The sequence below is a fragment of the Manis javanica genome, chromosome 6 (genome assembly GCF_040802235.1).
Source record: "Manis javanica isolate MJ-LG chromosome 6, MJ_LKY, whole genome shotgun sequence".
Classification (NCBI taxonomy): Eukaryota; Metazoa; Chordata; class Mammalia; order Pholidota; family Manidae; genus Manis; species Manis javanica.
The window spans coordinates 96,701,456-96,720,627 of NC_133161.1; the positions used below are offsets into that span (position 1 = coordinate 96,701,456).

At 43.8% G+C, this 19,172-nt stretch overlaps 1 long non-coding RNA gene across 1 annotated transcript in view; it reads right to left on the reverse strand.

The window, feature by feature from the left end:
• LOC140850100 (uncharacterized) overlaps positions 1–14,430 on the reverse strand; it is a 45,837-nt gene extending 31,407 nt beyond the window's left edge. Inside the window, exons 1-2 of the long non-coding RNA XR_012132853.1 lie at positions 14,203–14,430; positions 13,700–13,798 (exon numbers count right to left, since the gene is read on the reverse strand). This is a non-coding gene — a long non-coding RNA (uncharacterized lncRNA). The remainder of the gene's footprint in view (positions 1–13,699; positions 13,799–14,202) is intronic.
• Between the last annotated feature and the right edge of the window lie 4,742 nt (positions 14,431–19,172).

Genomic DNA, 19,172 nt, shown 5'->3' on the forward strand with positions numbered 1-19,172 from the left:
ATCCTGAGGATGGGTAGTGGCCAGCAGGGTTTCACATCATGTCTTTCATGGGAGTTTATTTGGTTTCCTCCTCCCATTTTCTCATCCTCTTACCATCCATTGGATCCATCTTGGTTCCTTCCATTCAGCCTCTTTTCACAAGTTTGTGTTGGTCATTTTTCCCAAGAGCACCTAAGCGAAACTCACCGTGGGGCCAAAACCACAATGTAAATGATATGATAATGATATTATAATGGATTTAAGGACATTAGCAGCAAGGTCTTCCTTAAGGGTGCATGCTCCATAATTGGTAAAGTCCCAAAGACCTGTATCTTTTGCTTATCAGTGTGTCCTGGACCATCAAAGGGGTTGGTCTAAGAGAGAGAGGGCAGTCTCTGGGCAGAGACTGGGTGCAGACTTGGTGGTGTGCAGTTCTCCTTTTTCCCCTTCTGCTCAAGTCTATTGAACTGCCTAGTCTAACAATCAGACTTCTCAACAAAGCCATGGAGTTGATTGTGAATATGTAGGAAATAATAGTTGGCTGTAAATAATAGATTGCATAGCTAAGCACTGGGACACTCCAACATTGAGCAATCAGGAAGATGAGAAGGACCCTGTACATACCAGGTAGGGGCAGACAAACCCTCTGAAGTGTTCCTGTGAGGGCAGAGGGGTGCTCCTGAAGCCAACAGCCACATAAAAAATATGAGTGCCAATTTTTAAATGCCTGTTGTTTGCATAAGAAATACATCAATATTTTCTCATTCAACATTTAAAACATAAATGTATATAAAGAGCACAAGTAAAGTCTTCATTATGGCCCAGTCTTGTTCTTTAGCAGAGAGGAAACCTCCACTAACTATTAATTGTATGTCTACTCCACTCAGTTTCCTCAATTTACCATGTGCATACATTTATGTGTATTTGTGTAGATGTGCATATGTGTATAATGTTTACTCCTTACATAAATGGGTTTATTTGTTCATATTGATATGAAATTTAGTTTTATATTTAATGAGTCATGGAGTATTTTTTAAATGTATGTATGTACTACCATATTCCTCTACAACATTGAATATAATCAAATTCTTATGTTGCCACTCTGGTGATATGTACTTGATATCATTTGCATTTCCCCAATTACTGATGAAGTTGAACACCTTTTCATAATTTTACATTATTTGTATTTTTTAAATGTATTTTCAACATTACACACTAACTTCAGGCCAAAATTTTTATACCAATGCATATTCTCAACAGCACTGCACAAAAGGTTCCAACACATCTTCAAAAATACTTGGTATATTCAGACCCTTTAAATATTGCCATTCTCATAAGTGTAAAAAGATAGTACATATGATTTTAATTACATTTGTCTGATTTCTTGTGTGGTTGAATGTTTTTTCACATATTTATGAGTTATTTGTTATTGGGGGTGAGTGGCTTTTTTTCTTACCAATTTATGTAAGATGACTTTATATATCCTGTACCCTAACACTTTCTCAATTACAGATGTTACAAATGCTTTTGCCCAATCTGTGCTTGTCTTTTCACATTTCTTTGGAAAATGGTGGTTTTAAGGAAAATGATTTTTAAAAATATAATCTCATTTGTAAAATTTTAGTTTTATATTAAGTATTTTTTGTGTTTTGTTTAAGGAATCCTTTTCTACCTCAAGGTTATAAAAAAGTCCCATACTCTCTTCTAGACACTTTATTATTTTGCTTTTCTGCAAAACATTAAATTTTTATTTAATTATTAAATTAATTTGGGCAGTTATCTACCTGTAGATTATTTTTTATTATAATATGTGTTAGTAAACTAATTTCATTTTTTCCATGTAAAAGCAATTGGCCTAACAACACTGATTTTGTAGTGTTACCTCTTTCCATTTTTCTGTTTGTATTCCTTCCTTGGAAAATTGTTCATTCATTTTCTTTGGATTTTTCTAAGGAATTGACTTTCTTTTTCTTACTAATGCTGTTTAGGAACCATCGTTATAGTTTCAGGATACTTTTATCTGTAATATATTTTGTGATTAGTTTTTACTACCTTGTCATTTGTCTTTGTTTTTGGTGTCCTGCAATGTGGAAGAATTTAAAACTTCTTATCAGCAATTTTATCCATTTTTGTTAACATTTAGGTTTTGAGTCTTTCCTAAGAAGACTATCTAACCCATGATTCTAAAAATCTTTAATAATATTTTCTTTACAATTTGTTTTTTATGTTGATATTTTTTAATTCTCTTGAAATCAAAGTTATATATGGTATGATGAAGCAGTCTAACACTTTATTCTTCTCAAGTGGATAATGAATTTTTCTAACGCTGCAACAGCATTTCTGCCCCTCCTCCTCCTTCTCACTAGGCTGCTTCTGGCTGCCCTGGAGTTGAGGAAGGGCCAGAGATGAAAGGTAATGTGCAGGAGAGCTCTTACCTGGCTGCTCCTATATATCCATCAAATCTGTTTGTTGGTTTCCTCTGCCCCAGACAGTGGTTTCAAACTGATTCTTCCTCCACGGCACTTCTCAGAAACTGCCCTGCAGGGCCACTGTGGCTGCACCTCCCCTGGCTGTGTGCATTACCTCCCATTCACAGGCCACTTACAGGTCCCCTACCTTTGCCTCCAAAGGTACAAATCTAAGTCATCCAGGCACACACAGACTGTGCTTTCAAAGTAACAGCTCCACCTGCAGTGGGACTTTTCAATGTCTCACCAAACATTCCTATCACTGTAAGCTATTTCAATTGTGTAAACCTAGAACCAATTCCAATTTATGTAGACACAAAGTATTTTTGCATGACTTTCATATATTCTGATTATCCAGAAGTGAAAATACTAAATAAATCAAGAGAATATTGTGCTTTGTGCTCAGGATTCCTCTAAGAGTTGTTTGAAATTTCAGAAAGTCCCAGCACTCATGACAGCAAGGTCCTTGACTCACTAGTATGTGCCCCTGTATCATTTATTTTTGTAGCTGTCACATCCCTGGTGATTCTATGTATAGGTACAAACATCCAGTCACTTCACCAAGTCTTCTATTTTAGTGAAGTTGAAGGATTTACATAGTGGAATATGTATTTTCCTTTTATGTGCTCACTCCTTCATGTCAGGGCATTACAGTGCTTTTCATTATTTATGTAATTTTTCATTATGCATGTAGATGGGTTATGGTAATCTGAATTTCATTTCAGGATGCACTAAATAAGGGGCATAACAAAATATTTGTTATAAAAAGGGACATTGGACCTGATAGGATTGAGAATCACAGCTGCCGAGGACATTACCTCCTAGTCCAAAGCCTGTTATTCTCAGTGCTTTGCTCGCATGTTTAGCCTCATCTCCCTGCTCCTTCCCCACGTGCACCTTCCAACCAGGCCCAAGAACATCCCTCTCATTCATGGCTGCACGCCTTCCTACTCACCCTTACACCACCTGGAATGCCCAGTAAGCTTGGCAGAGCCATGCGGCCTGCATTCCTCAGCTCATGCACTGCCCTCTCTGCAAAGCTTGACCTTGGCACCATCAAGACAGCACTGCAGCTGATTTGGTGCATTTCTCTTTCCCACCCAAATCAAGACCTCCTTTAGGACAAGGTCTGAATTCTCATCTGTGCAGCCTTAGATTTTTACTCTGTATCCATATGGCAAACTGTAAGATCTTAGACAGTATTTATTACATTCATTTTATCCTCACAAAGCAAAATCAGGAAACATGCAAATTCTGGTGATAACATCTCCCTGTAGAGTAAGTGACTATGTGATGGCCCAGGGGTGGTGGGAAAAGCATGAAGGAAAAATGGAGCTTCCACCTAGGCTCCACATCCTCTTTAAGGGGTCTGGGTCCGCATTCTTACATTCCTGTCTCCTACTTCTTGCCATCTAAGGTTAAGTCAGAGAGGTTAAGGCACCCAATGAGGGTGAAAGCACTCAAAGCCCACCGGGGATGCTATAGGCAAACGTATGAGAACTCTGGAAAACCCTGGCCTTGCAAAGCAGGTTCTGGGTCTCTGTGGAGTACTGGCCATTTGAAAGTATCCCTGAACACCACAGCAGTAGAATCACAGCTTACAGACAGAAGAACATCAGGGAAACATATGACGTGTCTCCTTGCTCCCCCATTCTGAGCCTTGAGAGGGAACAGGAATTTCCTAGGATTTCCACCCAGAGATCGCCAGTAATGAAAGAGGTCTGTTCAGGCTGCCCGGACTCTGGCCTATGCTCACAAAGTGGGAATTGTGACTCCGGCCTGGAATCAATCTAGTTCTGTCACCCTGGCATCTTCTCTCTCATGTCCCAGCTGGGGGGCTCTCAGAATCACAATGGCAGCTGGAAGCTCCAGAATGTTAAACTATAACCAGTCAAAGAACTTTCTAACAATATAGATATACAGCTACTTCAACATGCACATATTAAGAGAGGGTATAAATATATAAAGGACTAGAACTCTAGAGATAATATATATCCATAGAACATTTCTGAAAAGGAACAGAAGAAATTATAATTACTGCTGGAGACATGTCAGGAGTTTTTTTGTCAATGAAAAAGCCTACCTAAAAACAAGCTTGACATTAAAATTAGCTTGCCTAAGCAGAATCTTTTTCCAAAACGTCCATTCTTCCCCCTTTGTAGTATATATCTTGGAATTCAAATTTCTTTCCTTAGCACTCCAGGCTGTCTCTATGCTTTGAGGTTCAAAATTGCAATGCACTTTCTCTCATTGAAATATCTCTAACCTTTTTTATCAGTAAGTTAAGAATTATGATGCCACTTTCAAAAGGCCTACTCATGACTTAAAGATGACTACAAGGATTTTTTATGCCAATTACTTTTTGTATCTCTTTTCTCTTAACAAAAATAATACATGTTTATTGTAGAAAATTCAGATGAAGATAATGCATGTTACTAGTTTTGTTTTTTAATTGACATGAAATATTTACCTCCCAAAGTATGCTATGGATCATTAATGTCTTCTTTTTCTTTGGAGAGGACAAGAAAGAAGTGTCTCTGAGCACCTCCATATAATTGTGTAGTACTTACATACAATTAGGATGCAATGAATAAAAACCCATTTTTAAATTGCTGCATCACATTCACTGTAGAATTTCTGAAAAGCAGCATAAATGACCAATTCCTTTAATTAGACTACCTTAGGCCACTATGAGTGGTAAAAGGGAAAAATACTATGCCTGGTAGTGGGAAATCTCGTAAAAAAAATAAGACAGAGGCAGCTAAATGAAATCTCCTGGGAAGAGACATTTTTACTATCATTTTCTTTTCCCAAGAGGATTCAGCTTTTAAAGAACTAGGATTACTCCATGGCAACTACTGTCACGTTGGATTCATTTAGCATCATTTGTTGATGCCTATATTTTTCTAGAAGCACTCCCAATGAAGAACTGTAAATTCAAAATATAGCATTATAAACCATCAGCACACAAGTGGGAGTCACTATAGACTACAGACGGTTGGTAAAAAATCATTCCATTATTGCAGAGCTCCTTAATTATCTGACCTCTGGGTTTCCACTGCACATTGGGTCCCTGGCAGAAGAGGAGGACAGAAAAGTATTTTGGGGACAAGAGGAAATGCAGTCACAATTCCCTTAAATAATTGGAGGTCAGTGGATAAAAGAATGTGAGCAGGTATTCCAGGATCTGGTGGCCAACCAGCAAGCCTCCCTGTTCTAGCAAGTCACTAATGAGAACCAGACACTAGCTTTGCATGTCTAGGAGGTTGGACACAGCTTCAGACTGTAATACTATTGAGGGGCCAGGAGCTGTGAGAAGGTTGCTAGATTCCACTGTGGAATTTGTCCATCCCAGGTGAGTCCTTATCTCTCAGTGGAATTACTGGAGACACATGGACAAAATGTAGGCAGAAAAGGCATGGGCTCAATTAAGATGTCCCAGAGAAATAATCTGTAAATGGTAGACAGGTCCTGAACCCTCTTAGGCTCATTTGGTGGGCAGATGTAAGGCACTCCTTCAAGGGTATCTGGGGAAAATGCATGAAATCTTTCCTAAAAGAGGGCGCCTGATGTCAGATGGATGGTGAGGTGGAGGAATCAAAAGGAGATTGAGAGGTGGGGCTTGGAGCCAGCACTTTAATCCCCACAGGAATTAATGAATATGAGGTGGTCTTTTGACATTTTGCTTCTCACAGTGAAAGTCCAGAAGGGTTGGAATGCACAGAGCCACAAGACTGAAGGACCCCCACATCTGGGAAAGGCAGGATTGGGTTCCTAGCAGAAAGGAGTACAAACTCATTCTACAACCCGTTTTCTTTACATGGAAGTATTTCTGAGCAGAGGCCATGAATAGGAGCACATTCCTGTTTCTTGAGGTTATTTAGTGTGTTCTGGAGGCTGAAGGGCCCCCACCAGTAAGATGGCAAACTTCCGGCTTCTCTTCGGGGTCCTCAGTTCCCGCCGGCGCCACCTGAAGCCCAATCACCTCTCGCCCCCCTCCCAATCCCAGCACCTAGCCAACAGCCTCCAGCCCCGTAGAAGTGACACCTCAATCAGCTCATGCCCCTTCCTATATAACCCAGCACCTTTCCCTAATAAAGCGGAATTCTCCGGTGAATTGCTGCTCTGTGTCGCTCCTTTCCTTTCATTGGTGCTGAAACCCGGGAGACGGGACACCCCAACTGGGCCCTGTCTTCCCCCCGACACCAGCAGCAGCTTGTCCTCGTCCTCTTTTTCCAGCGCTGGCTCATCACACTCACCATTCCTCTCTGGCCTTTAGGTAAGTTTTCCCCCCGGAGTGGGCCACTCATCCCCGAGCTATCGCAGTGCCATTGACCGTGATCATCCGGCAAGGCCCTGACGCTCGGGGATGAGGAGGGAACTCTCCCCGCCTCAGGCCTTCACGGCTGCGGCAGACTCTCAGGCCCCCCCCTCCAACAGCCATAAATGAGGTGACTCCTTTGCAGATGAGAATGCTCCCTTCCCCCACCCCTCCTCCTTCTGCTCCGTCTGCAGAAAACTCCTAGCACTAGGTACCTTGTGACTCCAGCAAACTGCCTTCTTAGGGAAGTCTGGGTAACGACCCACACTTCCTAAGAAATTCCGACTCGTATACAAGTTTCCGCAGACCACCAAGGATCATCGGGGACGCCCTTTGTCTCCTTGCGGTCTGCTTCCAGTCCGAGGATCTCCGTTCATCTTCCCCTGTTTGTCTCCTTCTCTGTCCTTTAGCTATGGGAGCCTCCTCATCCCTCCCTGAAAGTTCACCTCTTGAATGCCTGCTTAAGCATCTGGCTACCCTCTCCCTGATGCCTGATATAAAACCAAAACTTCTCCCGTAAATATTGCTCCCAAGATTGGCCAACATACCCCCTAGACAATAACAACCAATGGCCCGCAGGGGGAACTCTTGATCCTAACATCACTCGCGATCTTTTTAACTACTGCCAGCGCCTGAAAAAATGGAAGGAGATTCCCTATATCGAAGCTTTCTGCCTCCTCCTCCCCCCGCCCCCTCCCAAGTTCTCCTAGCCTGCAAGCCACTGCCCCCGCAGAAGCCTCCCGTTCACTCCCTTCCCCTTCTTCTCCTACAACAGCCCTTCTCCCTTCCTCCCCCACCATCTCCTCCCCCATCTCACCTCCTCCGCCTTCGTCCCCCGCAGATTAAACCTGAGCCTTTCAGCCCCCCCCTTTAACTAGGTCCCAAGGGCCTCTTCCGCCTTTGCCCTCATCACCTGTTTCTCCCCTGTTAGGGACCGCCTTTGTCTTCTTACATGTTTGTAGGGAGAATGGGAAAGCACCTTCCCCCATGTCTGAACGCAGCATGGGAAAGCACAAGCTAGAGAACAACGGGTGCAGTCCTTAGAAGTTATCTGTCCACAAAAACATATCTTGCCAAGACTCCTCACTCTGAAAATAGGGAGACCTTGAAGACGTGTAGAAACACCACCCCTGCTTCTAGATATGCCCTTCCCCCACTTGCCGATGTGGCAGGAATGGAGAACAAAGAACATTCTGTTTATGCATTCCATAAGCAATTAACTGGAGCCCTGCTGTAGCTCAGTTAATAGAGCATGGGACTCTTAACCTCAGAGTCATGAGTTCAAGCCCAGCTAGAGCAGCAGAAGCAAGCAGCTGGGCTGCTAGCTGGCGACACGTGGGTCCGATTCTTTCTTTATTTTCTTTGCTCCCCTTCTGCACTTCAGGACCTGCTCGACTAGGCACGGCTAGACCACGTCACTCCCCCACAGACTGAGCCAGAACCCTTCAGTCCCCGTCAGACTCAGTCCCGAGGGCCTCCCAAAATTATTGCCCCCCTCCGGGAGGTAGCAAGATCCGAAGGCATCGTGCGCATTCACATCCCTTTCTCCTTAGGAGGTTTAGCCCAACTAGAGAAACACCTAGGTTCCTTTTCCACTGATCCCACGACATACATCAGGGAGTTTCAATGGACCCTCCAGTCTTACAGCCTCACACATCATGACATTTTCATGCTCCTGGCCAATACTCTCCTCCCTGAAGAGTGTAGACGAGTTTGGGACTTCGTCCAAACGCACGCTACCGAAACCCACAGGACTAACCCCACCTATCCCCCTGGCCCCACTGCTGTCCCGGAACAAGACCCACACTGAGATTATAACACCGCCATGGGTCTCTGCTCTCGAGATATTTTTGCCTCCTGCTTAATAGCAGGTCTGAAAAAGGCAGCTCATAAAGTAGTCAATTTTCAAAAGCTCCAAGACATAATTCAAAAGAGAGACGAAACCCCCTCCGAGTTCTTAGACAGACTCACTCAAGCCCTATTACAGTATACCAGCCTGGACCCAGAAACACCTGAAGGAAGACATGTCCTTATGACATACTTCCTAGCTCAAAGCTACCCCGACATTAAAGCTAAACTCAAAAAGTTAGAACAGGGCCCCACTACCCCACAGACTGAGATCCTAACAGTGGCCTTTAAAGTCTTCCATAACCGGGAGGAGGAGAAAGAACGCCGTAAACAAAAGGCTGATCAGGCCAATTTCCAGATGTTGGCCCAGCTGATAAAACCACAACCTGGGCGCCCCTCTACAAAGAAGCCCCCCCGCCCCCGGAGCTTGTTTCAAGTGCGGAAAAGAGGGACATTGGTCAAGGGCGTGCCCTTCCCCCAGATCTCCTACCACCCATGCCCCAGATGCCACAAAAAGGGCCACTGGGGGTCTGATTGCCCAACCACCTGAAGGGGAGGCTGGACGAACAACCCCCATCCTAAGCCCGCCGTAGTGGGGCTGGCAGAAGAACATTGACGGGGCCCGGGGGCTTCTCGCCCGACCATTTCCATCACCAAACAGGAGCCCAGGGTTACTTTAACAGTAGACAGTCGCCCCATCTCCTTCCTCCTAGATACAGGAGCCACCTTCTCAGTCTTGCAAGAATACCGGGTCCCTACCACGCCAGCCATTACTCCTATAGTTGGGGTAGGAGGTAAACAGATTTTCCCATTAAACCCCCCCCCTTTTATGCACAATCCTAGACAATTCCATACCTTTCTCCCACTCCTTCCTGGTTATGCCCCAGTGTCCCATCCCTTTACTAGGACGAGACATCCTTTCTCTCCTCCATGTTTCCATAACTATATCCACTCCCACAGCCCCCAGTACTCCCTTCTCCCTTTCTGATGGCCCTCACAGCCAACAACCCCCCTCTACCCAATGAAAGCTCCGGTTCCACCCTCATACACCCTGTAAATCCCAAAGTTTGGGACATTACAAGCCCCTCCGTGGCCCTATGTCCCCCTGTCTCTATCAAATTACCTGACCCCTCTCAGTATATCTGTCAGGCCCAATACCCCCTAACCACTTCAGTCCTCATAGGCCTCCAACCCATCATTCAAGATCTCTTAAACAAAAATTACCTCAGACCCACTCACTCCCCATTTAATACCCCCATATTAGCTGTTAAAAAAACCAACGGATCTTTCCGCCTTGTCCAAGACCTTCGCCTCATCAACATAGCCGTTGTCCCTATCCATCCCTTAGTTCCAAATCCATACAGCCTTTTATCGCAGATCCTTGCCTCAGCATCCCACTTCTCAGTCCTAGATCTCAAGGACCCATTTTTCTATCCCTCTAGACCCCTGCTCCCAAGATTTTTTCATCTTCACCTGGACGGACCCATACACAAGACATTCTGAACAACTCACTTGGACAGTTTTGCCACAAGTTTCCGAGATAGTCCCCATATTTTTAGACAGGTCCTAGCTCAGGACCTCAAACAGTTTCATCATGATCACTCCAAGTCCACCTTATTATAATACATGGACAATCTTCTACTCTGCAGTCTCTCGTGGGAACAGTCTCAACTTGACACTGCCTCCCTACTTAACCTTCTAGCTTCCAGAAGTTACCAAGTATCCCCCGCCAAAGCTCAAATCTCTTCCCCTCCTGTCACTTACCTTAGATTCCTTCTATCTCAACAAAGAAAGTCCATTACCTTAGACAGAAGATAGCTCCTCTCTGACCTGCCCATTCCCAAAACCAAGACAGAAATCCTTTCCTTTCTAGGCCTAGCTAGATATTTTAGAGCGTAGATCCCTAACTTCTCCCTGCTCCCTGTTGGCAACACCCCTATACAACCTCAGCAAGAGCCCCCCTAAAAAACCATTATCCTCCTCACCCCAACACTCCTTCATTAAGCTCCTTCAAGCCCTTGTGGAAGCCTCAGCTCTCCATCTTCCTGATTTGTCGAAGCCCTTCTCATTATGCATTCATGAGAGGTCCAGTCAAGCTCTAGGAGTCCTAAGCCAATATTATGGCCCATCCTTTGCCCCAGTAGCTTATCTCTCCAAGCAATTAGACCCCACAGTTCGGGGATGGGCTCCCTGCTTACGAGCATTAGCCGCTAGACAGCTCTTGCAGAAAGAAGCTCATAAACTGACATTCAGGGCGCCCCTTACCATTCTGTCCCCACATCACGTAAAATATCTCTTAACCTACAAAAGTTTACAGACTCTCCCTCCCTCCAGACTCCTGACCTTACTGTCCTCTTTCCTCCAAAATCCCATTCACCCCCTTTGTCATCCATATCCGAATCATGACTTTTTCCTCCTTTACTGCTCTCTCGCTTTTTTTCCTCATTCCTATTGTCTTCCCCGCCACCCCAGCCTCCTTTGTATGGCAATTCAAAGTCAGACAGACTTACACACAGCATCAAACAAAAGTTACTGCCCTCATTGCCACACCAGACTGCCCTCTGAAAAGCTGCTCTGAGCCTTTATACCTCCACTTTCCTCCCTCCACCGAAGTGTTCACTAGCAGCTACCCTTATTCTCCCTACCTCTGCTTCCTCTATGACCAAAAACAAGCCTATTGCAGGCGATGGCCAGACACCTACAGGAGATGTCCCTACTGGTCTTGCGCCATTCACTACATGGGTAACTTCCAGTACGCACAGTATTACTCCTCCAACCGTTTCATGAAATATCCCAACGGCTCATTCTCCTTATCAATCCCAGATCCCTGAGACTCTCGATGGGCTGCCGGAGTCACAGCCTCAGTTTACTACAGGGGGGTCCTCGACCCCCCACGGTACCCTTCATATCTCTCAAAAGTATGTTCCCTCTCATTCCCAGATCTCTCAAGTTGCATCAGATAGCAGACATTCCAAAAAAGTCATTATCCAAACTCTTGACGGCGCCTCTTCATCTTCTTATCCCCGCCCCTCTTCCCATTTCTCCTACTCTTCATTACAGCTCATTCAGGACACCACCATCTTTCTCAACCACACCCTTAACACAGCCAATTGTTTCTTGTGTGCATCACTACAGTGCCCACTGCTGGCCGCCGTGCCCCTTAATATTTCCAACTACTCCTTCCATGCAGAAAGACAACCTCTCTGCCCTCTGGCAGACATACCTCTATGGGAACCAGAATACGCAGATAATCTCACCATCCACCACTGTGTAGGCCCAACTCCACCCCCCTCCAGCGCACTTCACTGCCTCTCTATCTACACCCCTACCTCCCGCTCTAAGACTTTTACGCAACTGGGACACTTCTTTTAGTGTAATGGCAGTCTTTTCAACTCACTGCCTCTCAACTCCGATACACCCTGCATTCTCATCACCCTAATCCCACAGTTTACACTTTACAGCATGACAGAATTACTTGAGCTCCAACCTCCCTTGCCCTTGCGCACAAAAAGAGCTGCTTTCCTTCCCATCATAGTCGGTATCTCTTTGATCACCTCAGCCATTGGGGCACGGTTTTCGAGAGAAGCCTTGGGTCACTCTCTATGGGCAGTTAGAGATCTCAATGCCAAATTTGAGGGAGCCCTGACATCCACTGCCGATTCCCTAGCCTTTCTCCAAAGACAGGTCACTTCACTAGCTAAGGTCACCCTTCAAAACCGGCGGGCCCTAGATCTGCTTACAGCCGAGAAGGGCAGCACCTGCGTCTTCCTCTGAGAAGAGTGCTGCTATTACATCAATGAATCTGGCATTGTAGAAACTGACATTACCAAACTCACTGACCTTGCCTCCAGCCTCCACTCTGCTTCCAATTCCAACCCATTCTCTTCAATACTAACAAACCCCCTCCTCACCTAGCTCTGGCCCATTGCAGGCCCCATAATAATCATTCTTCTCGCCTGTCTCTTCTTACCCTGTATAATAAAGTTCATCAAATCCCAAGTCAGAAAAATCTCTAATCAAGCTTTCAACCAGCTTTTACTCAGGAACTACCAGCTTCTGGCCACAGAAGATCCCTCACCCTCACGTGACCTCCTCACCACACGCTGAGATGGACCCCTCTCTCCACTGGAAACTGTTCCTGGAAACAATGGCTGCAGACGCCTGGCTCCTGACACCCATATCCTCTTGGCACCATTGGAATCAACAGGTCCTCGACCTATAGTTACAGGGAACCTTCATTGATTTCCAACCTGAAGAAGTCCACACCTACTCGTCCTTACTGTGGGGAGTCCTATCAACCCTTTCCTCCTAATCCTCAAGCCCTCACTCCCTTCTCCACCCCCATTCAGCAGGAAGCAGCCAGAGAGAAAGCAACGTCCACAACCCCATAGAGGAGAAAGGGGGAAATGAAGGGCCCCCACCAGTAAGATGGCAAACTTCCGGCTTCTCTTCGGGGTCCTCAGTTCCCGCCGGCGCCACCTGAAGCCCAATCACCTCTCGCCCCCCTCCCAATCCCAGCACCTAGCCAACAGCCACCAGCCCCGTAGAAGTGACACTTCAATCAATTCATGCCCCTTCCTATATAACCCAGCACCTTTCCCTAATAAAGCGGAATTCTCCAGTGAATTGCTGCTGTGTGTCACTCCTTTCCTTTCAGAGGCCACACCCAAAGACCATTTACAGAGTTCCTAGCTAAAAGTTTAAAACAAACAAACAAAAGCCAGTAACATGATCCTTGACAATCTCCCTGTCTTCTCAAGAAGGAAACCTTGGTCAAGAAGCTACAAATATTTCATTGGGATATTTGGTGGGAAGAGGGAAGGAAACCACCATAAAAAAGCTTCAAAGTAGAAAAGTTCTGACCTGAGACTTCCAGAAACCAAGGGAGATAGATCTCAATGGCCACAGACATTCCCCGAGAAGGCATGGGCAGGAGGAGAGGCCCTGGGACAGAATCCATACTTTCTGGGTGCTGGAAGAAGAGACTTAGATGGACACTTAAAACACCAGTGAGGCAGACAGTGGAGGTGAGGTTATGGAATAAGAAGTTCAGAGTAAAGAAAAAAAATAAAAAGAAACTCACACCTAAATTTCTCCTGATGAAATATCAGATTTTCAAAGATGAAGGACTCCAGCAATACTGAGACAGAGACCACGGGTGTAGTCAGAGTAGGGTGATGGCCTGTGGAAAAAACAAGGCAGGATATTTACAGGCAGAGCAATGTAACTACATGCAAGGAAACCCCCTACCAAAACTCTGTGTTAAGCATTAAGCTCTAGAGTCATTCTTCAGTGAGATCAGTTGATACTTCCCAGATAAAGGAAAGTAGCCCATGTTTTTATTATGCTAATTGTTTGTAATCACGTGTTAGATTCACTTTAGCATGCTAAAAGGGACTTAATATCTCATCAAGGACAAACATCCTAAGGCCACTTTTAATAAGCCACAGCCTAAGCCCTTTATCAGTTCCCCAAATCCTCAACTGCCTGTAAATCCCCTAGACAACGGCACCACCCCAGGCTCTCGCCAGGAGCTCTTTTCTCTCACCTTATTTCTAAATAAAGCCTTTGTGCTGGCTCTCCTACCTTGGGTGTTTTCTGGGTTCATTCTTCGACTCCGCAAACAAGAGCCCCGGCATCAATACAACCGAGCTAACTGCGGACCTTGGCTCCCATCCTCTCTGCAATAGAATTCCTTACTGTTGATGTAAAAGTTCAGAAATAATTCAAAGAAAAAACTAGCGCATTAGTACATTGTCGAAATTAAATACTATAAATAGAATTTAATTCCAAGACAGTGGAACAAGATCCAGAGTTTTCTGGGAAAAGACTGTGGCCCAGGAATTCTAAACAGTGGGACTTCATCATCACACTGGAAAATGACAAACCTATTCTGAGTCACATGAGCATTCAGAGAAAGAGACACCCACGTCATATTAAAAATACTCTGAAAGAAGGTCAATGGGCTGAACAACAGCGATAACAATGAAAACAAAACAAAGTCCCCACTGAATAATTGCTGTTTATGTGGTGATATGGAATTAAAATGTCAAAATGGTTTTGAAAGGGAAATTACAGAGTGAAAGACCTAATTGTAATACCCTGGTTTTAAAGTCTGAGATTATTCTAACACAGTCTAGGAGGCAGAGAAGAAAGAATATTTAAAGCCAGCTGAATTCCTCACACGCAGCATTGAAGTTTTATTGATAGTATGGACACAGCAGTAAATGTTTGCCATTTTTAATGAAAGATGTCCTCAAATAGAATATGAACAGAATGCATATTTTCCAAATCAATAGAAATATAAAAATGCCAAAAAAAGAAAAACCCTCAAAAACACAAGAAAGTAAACAATAAAACAACATAGCAGCATGAACACAATGGCATTAACTAAATTAAGTGCAAATGGGTCAGATTCCATCTTTCAAAGACAATGATTTTCAAATTGGGCCAGAAAAACAAAGTCTTGCTAAATGTTGTTTTTAAGACACAGGGAAAACAGGTGGAAACAAAAAATATAAAGAGTTGGGCAAAGACAGAGCAGATGAGTGCAAATAGAAAGCAGGGAAAATGTGACTTACTAGGCTAACAAGAAGGAAGGGAGGAGGAACCACAGAACAAGGGGGACATTTCACAAATCAAAGGCAGAACCTGAAATAAAGACATGGTTGTCATGAATAATGAAGGCACCAAAGAAACACAGCACTGAAAGATCAGACACCAGCTCTCTTAGCAGTGTTCCTCACGTTAGCAAAACTACAGGGGACTACTGGCTTTTTTTTTTTTTACACTTTATATACACATATAATATGTGCAGTTTATTGGACATCAGTTATACCTCAATAAGCTGTTTTTTGTTTTTTTTTTTAAGTGGGAGGTGGACTCTCGTGCAGGGGCCTCTCCGACCTTAAGGGAGGCATCCTCAGATGGGGCAGGAACATGTCCATGTCATTCTGCTGATCCTGACAGCCACAGGTCTCTGGTGTATACCGCGGTCACCTGAAAAGGTTTAAAACTTTCTGCTGCCCGGGTGACAGCCCAGAGTGCTTCCCTAGTCCAGGGCAGTCCGAAGCATCAGCACTGGGACTGTTTGGCTCCCCAGGCGGCTTCAGGGCACAGCAGAGTTTGAGAAGCACTGCTTTAGACCAGTAGTTTGATGCCTTAGTCAAGCACCACATCATTTCTCATTTCTTCCCCCAGGAATGCCTGCTCCTACATTGAACAATTGTATTATTTTGGTCATTAATGGCCATTTGTTATTAATGTTTCATTCTATTTTCTGTCTTATGACATCCTTTATTTATTTGTGTTTTTTAGATTATTGTATTGAATCACATAGCCGTTCTCATTTAATAATAAGAATATTTAAAGTCAGGGATTTTCTTTCAGGCAAAACCTTCACCAGCTTCCCAATAATTTGTCTAATGTAGTGTCATCTAACAGTCTGTAGTTAGATTTTAATTTTCCATTTTACTCAAGACTTATTTATGAATGTCCACTTTGGATTCCCGACTAATTTTATTTTTTTGAATTAATTCTAATTCTTCATATTGTCCTCAAAGACTGTGACCTGAATAATTTTTATAAATATCTCATTTTAATTAAAAAAATACATTCTCTATTTGAAACCTGCACTGCTCTTGCATAATCTGAATTTCATAATTTTGCATAATAACCATATATAATTCTTGTTAAGAGGAAAAATATATATATAAATCAGTTTACATAAACATCCTTATAGCCATATTTTAAATCATAAGCCTGTTGAAAGTATACTGCAGTTCTTGACTTGTTGAAATAAAAGTTTAGAAATAATTCAAAGAAGAAAGCAGCGCCTTAGTGCACTGCAGGAATTAAATCCCAGATATCAAATTATACTCTGGGAAGATAAGAAAGAAAAACCCTCCTCCATGCAATCACAGAAAAACCACTTCGGCTATTTATTGTAAGAATAGAAATAGGTTAGCATAAGCATAGCCATCTTAAAGGCCTAGAAGCCATTTTCTGAGTATGTGACTTAGAAAGAAAAACTGGAACTGGGTAAGGCCTTGAAAAACAAGTTAATCATGAGCACCGGGTGGTGGGCAGCTGTGACCCTTGGTCAGCTAACCTTGGTCAGTAAATCTTACATACCAAGCTTATCGTGCAGAACCTCCCTAACCATTGAGGAGTAGTCTTACCCTGCCCTTGCTTAACCCCAGGATATATGTCTTGCAAGAATAATGTATAGTTATAGAAAATTGCTATGAGTTAAGTGCTTTGAAATTGCTATATAAACCCTTGGCTCTGAGTGCTCGGGGTCCTTGTTGAGACCCACTGCATCGGGCTGACTTGGACCCCAACTAGTTGGCTGAATAAAGACTTTGCTTGAATTTACATCTCTATGCCTGTGTATTTTGTTCTCTGGGGAAGCCTCGGAAGCCTGCACCCTAACATTTATAATGTCCACATTCTGTTGTTTAGTATAAAACAACAGTGAATGGGCATTTTCTGTGCTGCATTAGGTCTCTTGTAGAAAACAAAGCTGAAATCAATATGATCTGCTTTTCTAATCTTTTTCCATGAAATGCACTTTGAATGGCTAGTTCAAGACCCTTTGAAAAAACATTTACCATTTCAAGACAATAATTTCCAAATCCAGCAACTGATAAAATGGAAAAAAGACAGTGCATAGAATATTAATCATCCATACAATATAATTGCACATGCAATAAATACTAAAGGTATTTTAGGTATAAACTGCAAATATGTAAAAAGAATGCAGGGGAAAAAATGATAAATAATTCCAAAGACTGCAAATTATAACAAATTAGAAGCAATGAATACATCTTTTACTACAATTTATTATACTGTAAGTTGGTTGTATTGTGGAGGGAGAAACTTCCTCTTCCCTTCCAGGTTCTTCTAGCTGGGATGAGAATCAAAGTAACATGAGATAGATTAACAGGAGGAAAAAAACAAAGTTTAATTACATACCTACAGGGAATCCATAGACAAAGATTCCAGGGACAGAGGCAATGATGTATACATGTCATCCTGAACCAAGGAGAAGAGAGTAGAGACTTCAAAGGAAAAGGGAAGCAATTCACAGGATTGAAAGAGTAAATGTTTGGTAAACAAACATTTGCTGGGCCACACAGGAACAATGGGACCCACAAAGGAATGTTAACACTCTGCCTCCCCACTCCCTGTCTACCAACCCTGGTTTATATTATGATGTGTTCACCTGGGGTGGTGGTTCTCCTTCTGGAGCAGTTCCTCAGTCTAAATTCTTTTTGTGCGGTTGTCGGGGGGAAGGTCAATGTTTCGATCTGAGTCTTTTGGGCCTTGGGTGTTCTCAGCTCATGCATCAGAGTGGCACATCTTGGGGTAGCCTGCCCTGGGCCCCTTTGGTTGCAATGCAAAAGGGACTTTTTCATTGAAGAAAAAAGTACATCAGGCAAGCTCCAGAGGCTCATTTACCCCATAGTTCACTGAGCCACCTCAACTCAGGAATGAGAGCATGTTTCGGGATGTTCCCACAGAAGAATGTGTCTGGAGCTCTGATGGGTTGAGGGGACCACACACATCCCACCTTACCAGCTCGGGAGAGGGGACACCCTGATTTCCACGCTGGGTAGGCCAGCGCCTGGGAAGCTGTGAATGGTTTCTCCACAAGGCTGATTTATTGTTATGCCCTTTGTTCCCCAAAAATTTTGGCTTCTTTTTCCCTCATTCCTACCTTACTAGGGGTTTTCCGTGGCTAGAGGTAGAAGCCACTTGTGATCAGCTTCTCCTTTGATTTTATTTTTTAAAGAAGCATGAAACATGCTGTTTCCAAAATCTGTGTGTGTGTATATATCCATGCCTATATAATTCAGATGAGAAATATGCCCAGTGTTAACATATATTATATGAGGTTCATTTTGAGAGCCTTTTCCACCTGGATATGTGGCAAAGACAAGATTCTGGCCTGTTTCAGGAACTTCCCAGGGGCCCTGCATCATGAGTCAGCCTGAACAAACACTTCCTCACAATGCACTTAAAAGGAGGCTAGAGATGAGACAAAGGGCCCAGTAACACACCTTAAGGCAAAGCAGGTCCCTGGAGGGAAGCAGCTGGGTGCACGGAGGAGCTTCTAGGCAGCGCCTGGTGGTGGGGGTCATGCTGGCGCCAACCTGCACCTGCTCCCAGGACCCCAGGAGAGGTACTTCCTATAACCCTCATCACACTCATCTCTGGCACATGGGCCCTCTGCCCAGCACTCCAGCTGTTAGGTCTGTTCCTGTGAGTGTTCGCCTTTCTACATGACATTTTTACATTTCCTGAGTCCCCATCGCAGCCCTGGTCACCCTCTGCCTCTTCAGTGTACCACATTCACAAGTATTCTGTGTTACGTGTTACAGGGTCTTCCTTCCTGCTGCACCCTCTCCTGTGCTTTCATTTGTTAACTATGTCATTTCTTTCTTCCTCTTTCACCATGGTATTTGATGGAAATGAATGTCTAAGGCCACAAGAGAAAGAGGATGGAAGTGTAGGTCATGCCTAGGCTCAGTTCAGGGTTTCCTGCAGGGTGA